This window comes from Pantherophis guttatus, chromosome 2 (assembly GCF_059756535.1).
Source record: "Pantherophis guttatus breed Tessera chromosome 2, ASM5975653v1, whole genome shotgun sequence".
Classification (NCBI taxonomy): Eukaryota; Metazoa; Chordata; class Lepidosauria; order Squamata; family Colubridae; genus Pantherophis; species Pantherophis guttatus.
In genome coordinates, this window is record NC_142064.1 from 2,270,590 (window position 1) to 2,285,372 (window position 14,783).

The 14,783-nt window shown below is 46.8% G+C and overlaps 1 long non-coding RNA gene across 1 annotated transcript; it reads right to left on the reverse strand.

Moving 5' to 3' along the window:
* Positions 1 to 265: 265 nt before the first annotated feature.
* On the reverse strand, positions 266 to 7,056 carry LOC132709770 (uncharacterized). Its single transcript, XR_009620747.2, has 2 exons — positions 6,393 to 7,056; positions 266 to 1,107 (listed from the first exon to the last, which is right to left on the reverse strand). It is a non-coding gene; the product is annotated as an uncharacterized LOC132709770 (long non-coding RNA).
* Between the last annotated feature and the right edge of the window lie 7,727 nt (positions 7,057 to 14,783).

Here is a 14,783-nt window from a genome sequence, read left to right on the forward strand (position 1 = left end):
GGAACAGAAGTTGCCTTCAGAAGTTGTGGGGGCTTCATCACTGGAGGCTTTCAAGAAGAGACTGGACTGCTATCTGTTAGAAATGGTGTAGGATCTCCTGCTTGGGCGGGGGGTTGGACTAAATGACCTACAAGGTCCCTTCCAACTCTGTTAATCTGTTAAAGGCTAGGACCTCTGGATGAGTCCATTCTCTCCCGATGGAACCAGCTCCAAAAATCTAGTCGGCCTTTTCCAGCTGAGTATCATTTGGCAAATTCTAGAGATGTTTGAAAGTTTGAAAGTTTATTAGATTTCTATACCACCCTTCTCCCTCAGGACTCAGGGCAGTGTACAGCCATATTAAAAACACATAGATTTATAAAATTTAAAACCAATTAAAATCGAATATATAAAATTGGCCCTCAATTTAAAAACACACACATACACCCGTTTAATGTTACTTGACCTCTTCCTGCTCCTGTCCAAAGTAGGAGGTGACTGGAAGCAAGTTGAGATGAGAGGCTCCTGAAGGACTAGGGAGTTGGGTGGGGAGGATTTACAGAAGGAAGTTCCAGGTGTTACGACGTGGTCAACCTGGGTCACCACCAGTCATTTAACAGAATAATAGAGTTGGAAGGGACCTTGGAGGTCTTCTAGTCCAACCCTCTGCTCAGACAGGAGACTCTCCGCCATTTCAGACAACTGATGTCCAATCTCTTCTTGAAAACCTCAAGTGATGGAGCATCCAGAACTTCTGGAGGCAACTTCTGTTCCACTGGTGAATTATCCTCACTGTTAGGAAGCTTCTCCTTAATTCCAGGTTGCTTCTCTCCTTGGTTAGTTTCCATCCGTTGCTTCTTCTCCTGCCTTCAGGTGCTTTGGAGAATAGGTTGACTCCCCTCTTCTTTGTGGCAGCCCCTCAAATACTGGAAGGCTGCTAACATATCACCCCTGGTCCTTCTTTTCATTGGACTACTAGACATACCCAATTCCTGCAACCATACTTCGTATGCTTTAGCCTCCAGGCCGCTAAGAAACAGTTCTTGAGTACTGGTGTTTATTTCCGCGTGTTTGTATGTGTCTTTCATTCTCCAATCACATGGAGTCTCCGTGGGAGAATGCTCCGTTCTGAAAGAAAAATAGCACCAAAATCATCTTGTGAGCCAAGATGTCCTTGCACAATGTATTGTGTGCAACACTAATCCCAACGTGTCCAAAGAGTGACAAGGAACTCAGGTTTCCTTGGAGAAACTCTGTGAACTTTTGCAAGGGGTTTTCCAGGAATGTGTCAATCACAAAACCATTCTGGAATTGGCCGTTGGGCAGCCAGAAGACACTCAGGTCTTGGGTCACCAAACAATCACAACCTCTTTGTGACTTGAGGGAGGTTAATGCAATCGTGACTGAAGAAATACTACAGTAGTAGGGCAGGGTGACATGATTAGAATGGAATGGTGGACACCCACAACTGCCCTTAAGGGTTTGAAGTCGTTTTTGAAGTTGTCACCAGATTCTCCGTCCTCCAGGGTCTGGTTGTCCCAAAGGCGCTTTCTCTGGAGGCAACTGGGTTTTTCTTTTGAAGACGTTTCGCTTCTCATCCGAGAAGCTTCTTCAACTCTGACAGGATACCTGAAGACACAGATAAACCTCCAAGTGCTTCAAAGCAGGGGTGAAATCTAAAATTTGTTACTACCGGTTCTGTGGGCGTGGCTTGGTGAGGAGGGGGGGTGTAATGTGACTGGGTGGGCGTGGTCAACTGTTTTTTTTTTTTTTTTTTTTTTTACTTTTAAAGGCATTTTTTTCCCCTATAAACTCTTTGGCTGAGAGGTGGCAGAAAAAAAATGCTTTTAGAAGCTTCTGACGATCGGGCAAGTCAGCTGGGATCGCCAGAGGCTTTTAAAGGCATTTTTTTTTTCCTACAGCCTCTTCGGCCCGAAGGGGTTGCAGAAAAAAATGCTTTGAAAAGCCTCTGACGATCCCAGCTGAGCCGCACGATCATCAGAGGCTGTTTTTTTTTTTTACTTTTAAAAGCATTTTTTTTTTTTTTGCCGAAGCGGTTGTAGAAAAAATGCTTTTAAAAGTAAAAAAAAAAACAGCCTCTGATGATTGTGCGGCTCAGCTGGGCATGCGGGGGGGGGCAGGGATTTTTGCTACCGGTTCTCCGAAGCACCCGCCGCCATCGTTACTGGATCAGGCGATACGGTCCGAACCGGGAGCATTTCACCCCTGCTTCAAAGGGCCGCTAAAACAGAGGTGTCAAGCCACAGTTGGCATCACATACTATAACAACCAGTTCGCCCAGCACCAGAAATGTCAGCGCAGGCGCATGCGTGCAGCATCAAAAACCACAGCGATATAGGATGGGATTGCGCCCAGGTGTGTGGGCAAGGGTGGGCACACCCACAGGTCCAACTACCGGTTCTCCCGAACCAGTCGGAACCCAGCAGCAGTCCACCATTGTGTCAAATTTAATTTCATTGAGGGCTGCATCAGGGTTGTGTTTGACCTCAGGGTGGGAGGGTGGGTGGGTGTGGCCAGCTCGATGTCACTCATCAAGGCTCCCTTCTCGGCCACGACGGCCTCCTGCAGCCCTCTGCCAGGGAAAAGGGAGCTCAGGGAGGCCGCTCGTGGGCGCGATGTGAACCAGTAGTAAAGGTAAGTAGTTACTCCTGGTTGTAACTTTGAACGGTCACTAAACGAACTCGATAGGTAATCTTCAACTTACGAGTGTAATCAGTTACAATGTCCGTCGTAAGTCAGAGGCAGAGCGGACGGAAAAAGTGTGAGAAATGATGCCAAAACGAGTTTGAGGGAGGTCAGTCCCTTGGATGGAACCAGGCAGAGAAGGCAGAAGATTTGACTTCGTCCATCTTGGAAGCCTTTCGGAGCCTGAAACTCTCCTCCTTGTAGGGCTGAACTACAACGCCCATCATCCCCAGCCAGGATAGTCCTCAGATAAGGTGGCTGTGGCAACCGGATCCTCCTCTCCTTTTGTTTGCTGTGGGATTTTAATGTGTTTTCCCAGCAGGGCAGCTCCCTGGCAACATGGCCACGCCTGGCGGTTTATGGGTTTCCCCAGTGGCCGTAAGCAGCCAGGGAGTGGGCCAGAGGGCAGGGGAGGGGTGGGGGGCCACGGAGGGGCAAAGAGGCATTTCTGAGGGGAGGGGTCACCTGTATAATCCTCCCCCCTGCCTTAGGGCTGCCAGGGCTAGTTCTGCCTTTTAAGAATTCCTGGCGCTTGGAAAGTGGGTTGGTCGAGGAGAAATGTAGCCCAACTTTCTGTTTTCTGCAGTGAAAAACTCAGTTGCACGACTCCTGTCCAGAAGCTTTCCCTTTGCAGCTAGGATTGGGGGTTCATTGGAGGGAGGGAGGGAGGGAGGGAGGAAATGAGAGGAGTGAGGGAGGAGGAAGGAGATGGGAAGGAGGGAAGGAAAGAAAGAAGGGTGGAAGGAAGGGAGGGAGGGAGGGAGGAAAGAAGGGAGGGAGGGAGGAAAGAAATGAGAGAAGGGAGGGAGGGAGGGAGGAGGAAGGAGATGGAAAGGAGGGAAGGAAGGAAAGAAGGGAGGAAGGAAGAAAGAAAGGAAAGAGAAGGGAGGAAAGGAGGGAGGGAGGGAGGAAGGAAGGTGATGGAAATGAGAGAAGGGAGGGAGGGAGGAGATGGGAAGGAGGGAAGGAAAGAAGGGAGGGAGCAGGAGGGAGGGAGGAAAGAAGGGAGGGAGGAGGGAGGAAGGAGGAAGGAGGAAGGAGATGGGAAGGAGGGAAGGAAGGAAAGGAGGAGGGAAGGAGATGGGAAGGAGGGAAGGAAAGAAGGGAGGGAGGAGGAGGGAGGGAGGAAAGAAGGGAGGGAGGAGGGAGGAAGGAGGAAGGAGATGGGAAGGAGGGAAGGAAGGAAAGGAGGAAGGAAGGAAGATGGGAAGGAGGGAGGAGGAGGGAGGGAGGAAAGAAGGGAGGGGGGAGGAAGGAAGGAAGGAAGGAAGGAAGGAAGGAAGGAAGGAAGGAAGGAAGGAAGGAAGGAAGGAGATGGGAATGACCTTTTTATGATATGACTTTTCTTCTCACATTCACTTGTCACAAGTGAATCCCTGCAGTTCTTCAGTTAGTAACCTGGTTGTTAAGTGAATCTGGCTTCCCCGTGGACTTTGTCAGAAGGTCGCAAAAGGGGATCCCATGACCCTGGGACACTGCCACCATCCTAAATGCGAACCTATTGTCAAGCATCCGGATGTAAATCCCCTGGCCACAAGGAATTTTGCAACGGCCGTAAGTGTGAAAAACGGTCGTCAGTCCCATTTTTCAATGCCGTTGTAATAACTTCGAACGGTCACACTCAGTGAACCATCGTAAGTGGAGGACCCCCCGTATTTAATGAGTGGCATAAACGTGGCAACCGAGGCCAGGGCTTGGAAGGGTGGAGGGAGTAACAGTCGTTGTGATCGAGACGTTTCCTTGCAAGGAACGGACACAAAACTTGTAGGCCAGACCGGAGGGCTTGAGATGGTGTAAGAGAGAAAACGCCTCTGTTAATGTCAAGAGGGAAAACACGGGCAGAGGTTGGGTGAACATCTGGCCAGGGGTGCATTGAGGACAACTTGACATGTTCTTGCCTTCCGGCCATAGTAAGTGGGTGGTGTTTGTACAGCTCCTCTGACACAACTGTTCAAGGAAAAAGTTGTGTATCTTTACGAAGAGACTAAAGGTAAAGGTAAAGGGTCCCCTCGCACATATGTGCTAGTCGTTCCTGCCTCTAGGGGGCAGTGCTCATCTCCATTTCAAAGCCGAAGAGCCAGCGCTGTCCGAAGACGTCTCCGTGGCCATGTGGCCGGCATGACTCAACACCAAAGGTGCACGGAACGCTCTTACCTTCCCACTAAAGGTGGTCCCTATTTTTTCTACTTGCATTTTTTTACCTGCTTTCGAACGGCTGGGTTGGCAGAAGTAAGTTGGACAAGGAGCCTGGTGGCGCAGCAGACTAATAGCCTGTTATTAACATTCAGCTGCCTGCAATTACTGCGAGTTCGAATCTCCCCAGGCTCAAGGTCGACTCAGCCTTCCATCCTTTCTAAGGTAGGTGAAATGAGGACCCAGTTTGTGGGGGCAATAAGCTGACTTTGTATAAATATACAAAAGGATGAAGGCTATTGCTTAACGCACTGTAAGCTGCCCTGAGTCTCCGGAGAAGGGTGGCATATAAATCAAATTAAAAAAAAAAAAAAAGTCATGGGAGCTCACTAGGGATTCGAACCACTGAACTGCTGACCTTTCAATCAACAAGCTCAGCATCTTAGCCCCTGAGCCACCGCATCCCTAAGAAGAGACTACACAGTCACTTATCTGAAATGTATAGGTTCTCCTGCTTGGGCAGGTGGCTGGACTAGAAGACCTCCAAGATCCCATCCATCTCATTTTATTCTAATCCTTTGCACAGGCATTTCCCATTTCACTGCAACCGCAGAAAATCACTTAGAATCAGAGAATCCTAGGGCTGGAAGGGACTTTGGAGGTCTTCTAGTCCAACCCCCTGCTCAAGTAGGAGACTCTATCCCATCCCAGAGAGATGGTTGTCCAAACTTTTCTTGAGAACTTCCAGTGATGGAGCACCCACAACTCTCAAAGGCCAGGTGTTCCACTGATTAATTAACATAATAACAGAGATGGAAGGGACCTTGGAGGTCTTCTAGTCTAACCCTCTGCTCAAGCAGGAGAACCTATATATACCATTTTGGAAAGATGGTTGTCCAATCTCTTCTTGAAAGCCTCCAGTGTTGGAGCATCCACAACATCTGGAGGCAAGGCGTTCCACTGATTAATTAACAGAATCAATGGAGTCGGAAGGGACCTTGGAGGTCTTCTAGTCCAACCCCCTGCTCAAGTAGGAAACCCTCTACCATTTCAAAGAGACAAATGGTTATTCAACCTCTTCTTTAAAACTTCCAGTGATGGAGCACCCACAACATCTGGAGGGAAGCCGTTCCTCTGATTAATTGTTTTCACTTTCATAAAACTTCTCCTTAGTTCTAAGTTGGGTCTCTCTTTAACCGTTCTACCTTCTGCTTCTAATTAAGGGCATCATCAGTTTAGCCCTCCAAAACTACAAGGAGGTCATTTAACAGATTAACAGAGTTAGAAGGGACCTTGTAGGTCATCTAGTCCAACCCCACCCCCACCCCCTCACAAGCAGGAGACTCTACACCATTTCTGACAAATGGCAGTCCAGTCGTGTATTTGCATGTTGCAAATACTTAATTTTATTATGTTACATTTTTCTTTTTATCTACAAAAAGCATCTTGACACATGGAAGCACCCAACCCTCACCTCCCTGTCCCAAGACACAAAACTCTTCCATAGAGCTGAGCCCAGGGGCTATCCTGTCCCAACATCAACAGGCGTAGAGAGATAAAGAACGTCTACATACCATTCAAAAGAGATGATCCAAAAGCCAAAAAGGGATTTTTTTTTAAAAAAAAAAGACCAAAACACCTGCTTGCCTGCAGCTTCCAGGTGCTGCATCCCTTGCCGCATCCCACTACCTTCCAGCATTGATGATGTTACCTAGTGGGGTCATGAAATGTCTGTGTCTGCAAGAAAATAATAAAGATCAGAGAGCACCAAGGACCCCACAAATCTGAAAGCATACCTTATCTATTTATTTATTATCTCTCTCTCATATATCTGTCTGTCTGTCTGTCTGTATCTCTATCTATCTATCTATCTATCATCTATCTAATCTATCTACTATCTCTCTCTCTTTGTCTGTTTCTCTCTCTCATCTATTTACCATCTTTAATCTGTCTAATCACCTACCTTCTGTCTATCATATCTATCTATCTATCTATCTATCTATCTATCTATCTATCTATCTATCTATCTATCTATCTATCAATCTATCATCTATGTACCTACTCTCTCTCTCTATATATATATATATATTGATCATCTGTCCAATCACCTACCTTCTGTCTATCATCTCTATCATCTTTATCTATCAAACCTGTCTATCTATGTATCTATCTATCTATCTATCTATCTATCTATCTATCTATCTATCTGATCTATCTACTATCTCTCTCTTTGTCTATATCTCTCTCTCATCTATCTACCATCTTTAATCTGTCTAATCACCTACCCTCTACCCTATCTATCTATCATCTATCTACCTACCTCTTCTCTCTCTCTCTCTCTCTATCTATCATCTGTCCAATCTCCTGTCTATCATCTCTATCTATCAAACCTCTCTCTGTCTCTGTCTCTGTTTCTGAGAGAGATGGAGAGAAACCATTAGCAATTAGTGTAGCCATTATTATAGTTGGTGAGCTCCATTTTTGCATGCTCGGTTGATTTTGGATAAAGCTAAGCAAGAGTGAACCTCCCTGGGACTTGGGTTGGGAGATAACCCGGATCTCCCAGGCTTGTTGTCTGCGTAAAGCTATTCAGGAAGAAGGAAGAAAAGTGTGCTGTAACACTGCCAAGAATCCATGGAAGGCTTCCAGGGGAGTCAAGTTGAACAGGTTCATCTGAATGACTTTTATATGGTTTCACGTCCTGGAATATATATTTACTGGATTGCACAATGCACCGTGAGAGTTCCTTTTACAGGCTGGTATAAAAGTATAGCAAACACATGACTTGGTTTTTGTTTCTTTTTGTTTTTAAATCTCCTGACATTCTTAAAACACAAAGCTGTTGTTGGTGAATTAAATGGATTTTTTTTTTTTTGCAAAGTTACCCAGTATAGAGGTCCCGAGAGGCAACAACGAAGAGCAAGGGGGCTGAGGAAATTACCCACAGGGAAGGGAACGGTTAAAAAAGTCAAGATGACAACCACAGATGTCACCCCTACAAAAGGGTGAAGGCTGTGATAATGAGGTTACTGCTACAATCTTAACTCTGGTGTAGAATTAATCTGTCAATTGCTCTGCATAAATGTGCAGTTTTTCTCAACCTGCAGCACTTAAAAGTCCTCGGGACTTTAACCCCCAAAATTCCCTACTCAGCCATGCTGGCTGGGGAATTCTGGGAGCTGAAGTTCACAGATGCTGGCTGAGGAATTCTGGGAGTTGAAGTCCATAGATGCTGGCTGAGGAATTCTGGGAGCTGAAGTCCACAGATGGTGGCTGAGGAATTCTGGGAGTTGAAGTCCATAGATGCTGGCTGAGGAATTCTGGGAGCTGAAGTCCACAGATGGTGGCTGAGGAATTCTGGGAGCTGAAGTCCACAGATGGTGGCTGAGGAATTCTGGGAGTTGAAGTCCATAGATGCTGGCTGAGGAATTCTGGGAGCTGAAGTCCACAGATGCTGGCTGAGGAATTCTGGGAGCTGAAGTCCACAGATGGTGGCTGAGGAATTCTGGGAATTGAAGTCCATAGATGGTGGCTGAGGAATTCTGGGAGCTGAAGTCCACAGATGCTGGCTGAGGAATTCTGGGAGCTGAAGTCCACAGATGGTGGCTGGGGAATTCTGGGAGCTGAAGTCCACAGATGGTGGCTGGGGAATTCTGGGAGCTGAAGTCCACAGATGGTGGCTGGGGAATTCTGGGAGTTGTTCCACAGATGGTGGCTGGGGAATTCTGGGAATTGAAGTCCACTTATCCTGTCTGGAGAATTCTGGGAGTTGGTCCATAGATGGTGGCTGGGGAATTCTGGGAATTAAAATCCATAGATGCTGGCTGGAGAATTCTGGGAGTTGGTACACAGATGGTGGCTGGGGAATTCTGGGAATTAAAATCCATAGATGCTGGCTGGAGAATTCTGGGAGTTGGTACACAGATGGTGGCTGGGGAATTCTGGGAGTCGAAATCCACAGATGGTGGTTGGGGACTTCTGGGAGTTGAAGTCCACAGCAGGGGTGGGTTCTACTTACCTTTACTACCGGTTCTCAATGGGGCTGCGTGTGCACGCAAGCGCAGAAGCTTCTGTGCATGCACAGAAGCATTTGATGACATCCGGTTCTATAGAACAGGTGCGAACCGGGGGCAACCCACTACTGGCCCACAGGTCTTCACATACCCAAGCCTGAGAAACACTGCTCTAGTAACTCAAACATAAATCCACCTTTCTACAGTCTATTCCGGTCCAAGACATAGGCTGACGCTCGTCTCTTGAATGGGCATCAACATGCCCTCTCTCAGTCCTCCGCCTATCTTGACAGCCTGTATATATTTATTTTACGTATTAATCAAATTGATAGAGCCGCCCATCTCACAGTACATGACTCTGGGCGGTGTCCAGCGATTACCGATGTCAAAATATCTGTCACGTTCAGATTGCCCTATTTCCGAACCGTTTCCAAGCAAGCCTCGTCTTGCAAAACGCCTCCTGGGAACACGAGAGACGACCACGAAGGAGATGTTTCACCACGTGAATGTTCACGCTGTTTGGGTTGCTCTCGAGGTCAGGCCAACTGGACGAGGGAAGAACAGAAGGAGCCACTTTCTCAGTGTTGGGAGGAGAGTTGTGCGCGTGCAACGCAAGAGACCCAGCAAAAGATGTTCAGATACTAACTAACAGAGGGATGGACTGGCTATAGCATTCAGCTGTGATTGGCGTAGCTGTATGGCCTGCGTTCATTGATTGAGTAGTATATCCTTATGCACAGTCACTCATGCCCTCGTCACGTCTCGCCTGAACTACTGCAACGCTCTCTACATGGGGCTCCCCTTGAGGAGCACCCGGAGGCTCCAACTGGTCTAGAATGCGGCCGCGCGGGTGATTATGGGAGCGATGTGGCGCTCCCATGTAACACCTCTCCTGCGCGAGCTGCACTGGCTCCCGGTGGTCTTCCGGGTGCGCTTCAAGGTGTTGGTTCTCACCTTTAAAGTGCTCCATGGCTTAGGGCCAGGGTACCTACGAGACCGCCTGCTGCTACCGATAACCTCCCACCGCCCAATACGCTCTCACAGAGAGGGCCTCCTCAGGGTGCTGTCGGTCAAGCAATGTCAGCTGGTGGCCCCCAGGGGGAGAGCCTTCTCTGTGGGGGCACCCGCCCTCTGGAATGAGCTACCTCCTGGAATATGGCTGATCCCGGACCTCCGGACCTTCTGTAAGGCCCTGAAGACTTATTTATTTCAGCAAGCCGGCCTGGCCTAAATGGTTTTTAATGGGATTTTTAAATTTTATAGACTTGGGGTTTTAAATTGGGAGGCCGATTGGTTTAATCTCCTTTAATTATCTTAACTTTTGTATTGTATGTATTTTAATTTTGGCTGTTCACCCCTCTGAGTCCCTTTTGGGAGAAGGGCGGTATACAAATTAAATTAAATAAATAAAATAAATAAATAAATCTTAGGTAGCCATCATTAAGCCGACCTGGGGAACCTTGGCTGCCACACATCAGAGAACAGAAGAACAGCTGTAGCGCAAGAGAAGCGAGCGCTCCGCAAAGGCAGAGTTGTCAATGCTGCAACAATGGTGCCCATACGTGTCGGCCCAACATGTGGCAGAGGGTTTTGTGCCCTTATCAGCCTTACCAGCCACCTGTGGACACATTGTGGATAGCCCACAACCTGTTAGACGTCAAGGGCCTCTTTGAACACGATGGACGAATATCATCAGGTAGCCATCATACAGCTTCTTGGGCTATATGAAGAGGCTGTTCTCTCCTGTGGCCGAGTTATTACAACCCTCCATTTAGTGACTGTTCAAAATTACAATGGCATTGAAAAAAAAAATGACTCGTGACCATTTTCCATACTTACAACCGTTGCATGTGTGTGGATCCAACTTCCCCAATTTTCTCCATCCCCAACTGTCACTGCCAGTAATAGACCCAGAAAATTGTACTCAAGGAAGGAAGGGAGGAAGGAAGGAAGGAAGTAAGGAAGGAAGGAAGGAAGGAAGGAAGGAAGGAAGGAAGGAAGGAAGGGAGAGAAAGAGTGAAGAAGGGAGGGAGGGAGGAAGATAGGAGGATGAGAGGGAAGGAGGAAAGGAGGAAGGAAGGAAGGAAGGAAGGAAGGAAGGAAGGAAGGAAGGAAGGAAGGAAGGAGAGAAAGAATGAGGAAAGGAGGAAGGAAGGAAGGAAGGAGAGAGAGAAAGGGAGGGAAGGGAGGGAGGGAGGGAAGACGATGAGAGGGAGGGAAGGAATGTGGGAGGTAGGAGGGAAGGAAAAAAAGAAGGAGGGAGGAGGGAAGGAAGGAAGGCGGGAAGGAGAGAGGGAGGAAGATGAGAGGGTAGAAGAATAGAATAGAATAGAATAGAATAGAATAGAATAGAATAGAATAGAATAGAGGAGAGGAGAGGAGAGGAGAGGAGAGGAGAGGAGAGGAGAGGAGAGGAGAATAGAATAGAATAGAATAGAATAGAATAGAATAGAATAGAATAGAATAGAATAGAATAGAATAGAATAGAATAGAATAGAATAGAATAGAATAGAATAGAATAGAATAAAGGAGAGGAGAGGAGAGGAGAGGAGAGGAGAGGAGAGGAGAATTAGAATAGAATAGAATAGAATAGAATAGAATAGAATAGAATAGAATAGAATAGAATAGAATAGAATAGAACAGAACAGAATAGAATAGAATAATAACTTTATTGTCACTTTGAATGTGCACTAATTGGCATCCATTAAAAATGAAATTTTAATTTTAATTGCATACGGCTCTCAAAGGGTCACCAATACGCTTCTTGCCCTCCGGTTCCTGTCACTCCTTCCCTCCAGCCCACGGCTGAAGGTGCAGGGCAAGAGGGAGCCAGAGAGACCCCTTGGGCTTAAAGGCCCCTCGCCCATTTCTCCACCCATTGTTGAGGACAGCTGACCTCCATGACCCAGGACCACAATAGCCGGACATTCCCTTCCCATAAGAATCCGGGAGGGATCAAAGGAAGCCACCGAGTTGACCTCTGCTGGCAAAAATAAACTTGTCCTAACCCGAAGAGGATCTGGTAATCCCTGTTGGCAAAACGATTGAACGGGGAAGGAAGCTCGGGGAGAGCACGTTTCAAGTCGCTTGTTTTCTTTCTGTCTTTTGATTTATCTCACTATAGGAACTTGGGAGAACACTCCGTTCTCCAGCAGTTTCCCACAACGACAAGCCCTCTGAGATGGAAGAACTGGGTTAGTCCGGGATCGGAACGGGTCAACTTGCCATGGCCAATTCATCACCGGTCAAATCGCTGCAGGCCACTTGAACAATTGACTTTCCAAAGTCTCAACCTCTTTTTTTATAATGCGGGGACCAAAAGTGGGTGCAGTATTCCAGGTGTGGCCTTACGAAGACTTTATCAAGCAGTACTAATACTTGACATGATTTTGATTCCGTGTCTCTGTTTAGACGATACCAGACCTCCGGACTTTTCGTCGGGCCCTGAAAACACATCTGTTTCATCTAGCCGGGCTGGCTTGATCCCATCCTTTCAGTTTTAATTTGAAATTGGTTTTAACTGGGTTGTTTTAAATTGAGGGCCAAAATTATTTAATGTCTTTGACTTACGACCATTCATTTAGTGACTGTTCAAAGTTACAACTTACTTTTGCACTGGAAAAAAAAAGGTGACTTATGACTGTTTTTCACACTTTGGGCCATTGCAGTGTCCCCATGGTCACGTGAGGTTTGGTAACTGACTCGTATTTATGACAGTCACAGTGTCCTGTGTTGTTAAGTGAACAGCTGCAGTGATTCACTTAACAACTGTGGCAAGAAAGGTCATAAAAGAGGTCAAAAGCCAAGTAAGACCTGTCTCACTTAGCAATGGAAATTTTGGGCTCTATGGGGGCGTCGTAAATTGAGAACTACCCATATGTGTGAAAGCTTTGTTTGACTAAATTCAGGATGGGCAGCGTGGAGATCAGTCCCAATGACCTCATTCGGTTATAATTCATAGCAAATTAAAAATTGGAATTTAAGAGGTGTAAAGGGTGAAGGGTGTGAAGGAAAAACAAATGAAAGTAGATAAGAAAAGCTGAAAGGTAGTGACAGGACTAAAAGTATGTAATCAGTCAATAAATGAAGTGGCCTGACCTTGTGGGGCAGAATTGATGAATGCCTGCAGGGAGGCAGAGCTGTAGATACCTGTTAGGAATGACAGAGCTAAAATGTATGTTGGAAAATAGGAATTGTATTCTAGGTAGGTACTGTAGGTATGAACTAAGGAACTGTGTGGTCCTTGTTGCTCTCTGAGCAGGTTGTTTTCTTGCAGATATTTCGTGATCCAACTAGGTAACATCTTCAGAGGTAGAAAGGAGGGAGGTTTGCAGAGTGGAAAAGAAGGTGAAGGACGGGAGGAAGAGGAGGAGGGAGGGTGGAGGAAGGAGGAGGAGGAGGACTTCATACTCTCTGAACCTGGTTATTTTCTTGCAGATATTTCATGATCAAATTAGATAACATCTTCAGGGATAGAAAGGAGTGAGGTTTGTGGAGAGGAGGAGGACAAGGAGGAGGAGGAGGAGAAGGAGGAGGGAGGGGAGGGAGGGAGGAGGGGGAGGACTATGTAGTCCTTGTTACTCTCTGAACCTGGTTGTTTACTTGCAAACATTTCGTGACCCAACTAGGTAACATCTTCAGGGATAGAAAGGAGTGAGGTTTGCAGAGTGGAGAAGAAGGTGAAGGACAGGAGTGTCAAAGCATGAATCGGCCTCGTTCCCCCCCTGGGGAAACTGTAATTAATTAGAGGTGAATGGATCTTGTTTTCCATGCTGTATACTTTCAAAGAAAGAAAACCCGAATGTATTCTAAGAAACATTTTATTATAAAAGTACAAAACTAGCTAACTACATCTTACCGGCAGTCTTATCACACAGACATAAATCAGGAAGTTGGAAAAGAAAGAACGTAGACATGTGCAGTAGCTCAGAAATCACAAGACAATCTTATCTCAGTTGCTACAGATAAGTTCTCTGGCAAGCTACTGTAAGTCTTAGGATGGAAGCTCAGCTGGCAAACACTTAACGCAGTGACAAGGAGGAGGAGGAGGAGGAGGGAGGGAGGAGGAAGGAGGAAGAGGAGGAGGGAAGGAGGAGGAAGGAGGAGGAGGAGGAGGAGGAGAAGGGAGGGAGGGAGGGAGGGAGGAGGGGGAGGACTTCATACTCTCTGAACCTGGTTGTTTTCTTGCAGACATTTCATGATCAAATTAGATAACATCTTCAGGGGTAGAAAGGAGGGAGGTTTGTGGAGAGGAGGAGGACAAGGAGGAGGAGGAGGGAGGGAGGGAGGGAGGAGGGGGAGGACTATGTACTCCTTGTTACTCTCTGAACCTGGTTGTTTACTTGCAGACATTTCGTGACTCAACTAGGTAACATCTTCAGGGGTAGAAAGGAGTGAGGTTTGCAGAGTGGAGAAGAAGGTGAAGGGAGAGAGGAGGAGGAGGAGGACTGTGGGGTCCGTAATGATCTTTGAGCTTGCCTGTTTTCTTGCAGACATTTCATGACCCAACTAGGTAACATCTTCACTACGAGAAGGAAGTGGGGTTTCCTCTCTGTTTATATACAAGCGGCTTCCCTGGTCAGGAAGTTTATATACAAGTATTTTACCCTCCCACATCTGGAGGGTATCCATTTTGACCAATAGAAGAGAATGTTTGAACTGTGGGGTCCTTGGTGCTCTCTGACCTTGGTACTTTTCTAGCAGATATTTTATGACCCAACTAGGTAACATCATCAGTACTAGCTGCCCTGAGTCTCCGAAGAAAGGCGGCATATAAATTGAACTAATAAATAATAAAATAGAAGGGAGGGGGGCAGGAGGAGGAGGAGGAGGAGGAGGACTGTGGGATATTTAGTGCTCTTCAAGCTTGGTCATTTTCTTGCAGATGTTTCATGACCCAACTACCTAATGCCATCAGTGCTGGAAGGAAATGAAATTTGCTTCTGCTTATAT